The sequence below is a fragment of the Pundamilia nyererei genome, unplaced genomic scaffold (genome assembly GCF_000239375.1).
Source record: "Pundamilia nyererei isolate P.nyererei 1_Seehausen unplaced genomic scaffold, PunNye1.0 scaffold00635, whole genome shotgun sequence".
Lineage (NCBI taxonomy): Eukaryota > Metazoa > Chordata > Actinopteri > Cichliformes > Cichlidae > Pundamilia > Pundamilia nyererei.
This window is the reverse complement of record NW_005188036.1, coordinates 65,281-69,719: the sequence shown is the minus strand read 5'-3', so window position 1 is coordinate 69,719 and position 4,439 is coordinate 65,281.

Genomic DNA, 4,439 nt, shown 5'->3' with positions numbered 1-4,439 from the left:
CACACACACACACACACACACACACACACACACACACACATTTTCATATCTTAGTGAGGACATCTAATTGACATAATGCTAACCATCAGAAATGAATGCCTAACTGTGACCCTGACACTAAACACCACCTTTAAACTCGGGGACGGGCACTTTGTCCCCATAAAGGCTGTTGATCTCCACAAGGATAGTTACATGCTGGTTTTGTCCTCACAAAGATGTCTAAACAGGTACACACACACACACACACACACACACACTTCTGAGAGATGTTTGCAGTGCAGGCTGAGCTCTGACGGCTCTGGTTCCTCCAATCAGCGTCTGCGAGTGTTGCTTAGTGACCAAATGATGTGCAGCTATTTTTTAACCTACATAAAGAAAGTGGCATGTTTGTTATTAATGGAGTCTAACTAAAAATGAAATAATAGATCCTGAATGTTGACGAGAACACGGCGGGCGAGTTCAGCTCTTCCGTACGTGTGACATCATCACTCTTTGTTAAATATATGTAATGAAACATCCACCAGCTGCACTGAATATCAGCATGTTTCACAGCTGTAGGTGGTTAAACCCGCGCGGGCTGGACTCAGGACCGGACGTAACGGTGGTATACAAATCATTTTTAATGTGTTGGTAAATCAAGGCCAGCAGGTCTGAAAAGGAGAGGGGATTTCCTCCCTCCACGAGGTGCAATCACAAAGTTCTGCAACAAATAAAAATCAAACGTGTTTCTGGATTCGTACGATGACTACGTACGATGGCGATGACTCTGTCTTAAACCACAACTCAGAGACCAAACGCAGCATCCCTGTCGCTGTGTGCCAGCACAGCGTGCCAGCCGCTGACCGGCCGGACAGACAAAAACATGGACGCACACCAATACGGACTACATGCTGCGTTTTTAGCATGGAAGGAGTGAGGACGCAAAGTTCACCAAAGTCAGTCACAATAATGTTCCAACAACAAACCCAATGAGACTGAAACATTTCAGGAAGCTAACAGAAGAAAAGTGGCTAAAGCTAAAAGCTATCCAGAGCTCAGGGCTAGCTGCAGCCTCGGTATGAGCAACAGAGTCACAGACACGAGTGAAAAATGGAAAAGGGTCAGTGGCCTGTTATCTGGTGAAGTTATAAACATCCACTTCATAAATCTGCTGCTGTGCTTTGGCCCACCTGGTCAGGTAAAGGTGAGCGCAGGAGCAGAGCTCTTTACCTTCAGCTGTCTCAGAGACAGGTCCTGAACTTCCTGCAGTTTGGGGGGAACGTAAAGTCGGATCATTCCTGTTGTCACGTGTTTTTGCATTGAAGAAAAGTTGATTTGTGTTTGTTTCACAGCTTAGAGCGCCAGAGGCCCGAGGGTCAGACTTCAGAGCAGGACGTCCAATGAGCAGAGGTGGGCGTGGTTAGACAGTGCCTCGATGCGGTCACGGGTGGGCGTTGGAACATAGACCCGGTGATAACTCGGGAGCTTCACGCTTGCCTACAGGTGCATCAGGTCCCCTCCACCCGTGTCCGCTGAGAGCCGCCACCTGAGACTCGGACGGGTTTGATTTTTGTTGTTGGAAAACTTGTGATTGCAGCTCGTTCACATCAGCAACACGAGCTCGTCATTAAATCAGGACTTTATGAAGCTGCTGCTCGTTTGCTGTTAGCGTCCATCAGAGTCTTTTTACTGATCTTCAGTTTCACATAGTTTGAACTGAGCTCGCTGGGCTCTGGAGGTTTCTGACTAATTTTTGCAAAACAGTCTTTTATTCTTAAAGCTTTAAGGCCTTCTTCCTTTAATAAAGTAACAATAATAATAATAATAATTCTAAGCATGTAAAAACGAGGCGTTCGCGTCTCAGCTCGTTCGTTCCTTCAAGTCCGAGTTCAGTAGCTCCGCCCTGCGTGAGGTTTAAGCTCAGATCACTCTCACTGCATCAGTTTTAAAAAGAAATCACCACCGGCACTTCCTGCATCACCCGCCGTCACGTCTGCCTCGCCGCTTCCTGTATCTGTGGATCAATAAAATAAAAGACTGAGGATAAAACAGATGGAGAAGTGAGACGTGTCAGAGCGAGCATCGGTCACTTTATGATTTCCTCTTTTCTTTCTTTAACTTTTCTTTTGTCTGGATGATTCTGACGCCGTTCACCCAGACGCGCTCTGATTGGTTTGTGTAGTTAGAAACAGGAAGTGATTGCTGTGACGACACATGATTGTTCCATGTTTTTCTTTTTTGTACATTGAAGTGTTTTTTCTGTTTTTCTTGAGTTCTTTAGACTCGCAGGGCGGCTTCAGCGCCCGTCAGCGCCTCTGCTCGTTCACCTGCTGCGTGCGTGATGTCAGGATGATGATGTCATATGTTATTCTAGCTTTCTTTGAAACACGCTGGCAGTTACGGGTTTGAGTTTCTCTTCTTTGGACTCGTGTTTCTCACCTCACGGCGAGCAGAACGACCTGAAGAATTACAGTAACCCAAAAAACTATTTAACATATTTTTATCCTTGTTTTTCTTTGGACTCATAATGAGAGTCAGACGCGTGTTGGGAATTGTACCTCCGGCAGTTTGAGAAATACGAGCCCAGAGGTCAGAGGTCAGACTCGTTGACGAGCAGCTGCCCTGCTGCTGTACATACTGAACCACTGAATGACTTCATGCTAGTTGCTGTTGTTTTCTTCTGTGGATGCAGCTGCTGTAACAGATGAATGGTGACGTGAGTGATTAACCAGGAGTTACAATAAAGAGCATTTCTATTTGGAGAAAAAACTCTGCTTCACTGGCTTCACGTCGTCTTTGCACTGCAAACGTTTCTTTAAGACAAAAACATCTGAGTGTGTTAAACGAGCAGCGAGTCAGCCGCACTTGATTAGTGTACCAGGTAAGCACTATTTAACTGGTAGGCAGTCCAGTAGAGTGTGAAAACAGATGGGACAAGATGCATGTCATGCCTTTTGTGTACTTGACTCCTCTCCTTGTGTCCTCGTCTCTCCCACCAAAGATGCAGAGGAGGAGCCTCATTTGAACGTGATGCCAGTTAAATAGACGTTTGGCACAACTGGATCATAAACGAGCACTGGGAGAGTGGCTCGCTTCACAAAGGAAGATGAAAGTACAATATTAGAGAAGTACAAAGAGTTTAATCACATAAATGAGAGTGAGAGCAGCACAGCTGCTGCAGAGGTCGTGTGTGGGAGGAAATATCAGCTTACAGACGGTCTCAGTAACTCAGTGAAATAACAAGTTTGCTCCTGTTGCTCCGAGATTGAAAGGATTTCCTAAATCACATGTACATTAAAAATACTTAAATACTGTTCTACCATCAGAAGAAGAGATAATTACACTCTGTCGATATGCCACAAAAGTGTTCCTGTGACTTTTTGTACAAACAAATGATTTTACAGGTCAGTGTGGACGTTCACCTGAGAACAGCAAAGACGTGTTGTGGTTATAGACAGGAAGCAGTTATTACACTGTGCTGCTCAGTACATGCTGAAAACTGTTATTTAATTAAACCATAAAATAAATGTGCTATTAAAAAATTAAAACATCAGTGTGACCTTAAAAACTATCGCTGGATAATAAAACACATTCATACACTGAGTGGAAACGATCCACACGAAACCATAAAAGTACAAAAGTAAATTCAGACATTTGGATGTGAAAATATTTCTTTGTAGCGACGATTTTAGCGCCCCCTCTGGTCACAAGTGGTCACTGTTCATTGCTGTGGTTTTTATTCTACTTGCAGCTGAGTTTTGGTGCCTGTCTCTTTAAGGCCCCCCTCCCTAAACGACCACTTTCATCTGATTAGCCGTTTCTGGAAGCCTGTGGGGGGGCAGCTTATTGCATCTACGTGTCTTCCCTTTTTTTTTTGATACGGAGGGTTTGTAAATTTACTAAAAAATAGTAAATAAGCATGAACACAGTATCATTAGCTAGCTGTTAGGTTTTTTTGTAGCTTTTTAGCTTTACTAAAAAATATCACTTCCTGTTGTTTTGTTTTTTTTAAATGTAATGGTTTGGTTGGTTTAATGATCCAGGAACTGGCCTCCCAGCCCAGTGTTCATTCAGTGGTGCTGGTTTCAGTCATTATGCAAATGTCTTGTTTATAAGGTAGAAACCTGCAGTCAGCTGAGACTGAAGGAGTCACCTGATGATGACGAAACGTTTCTCCCACTGAAAACGTCCAGATGAACAGAATCAACCTTTTGGGGCTTTAAATGTAAACTTTTGAAATGGACGTGAAACAGTGAAATTAGTGACAGAGGTTTCCCTGAATTCTGTTCATCAGCTGCTGTTTATTGAAACTTTCACAGCTCAGTAAGTCTCTGTTTAGCATGTTAGCTAGCTAAAATACCAACATTAGCACTGAACACAGTATTATTATCTAGCTGTTAGCTTTTCAGCTTTATTTAAAAAGATTATTTCCTGTTGTTGGTTGGAAATGTAAACTTTTA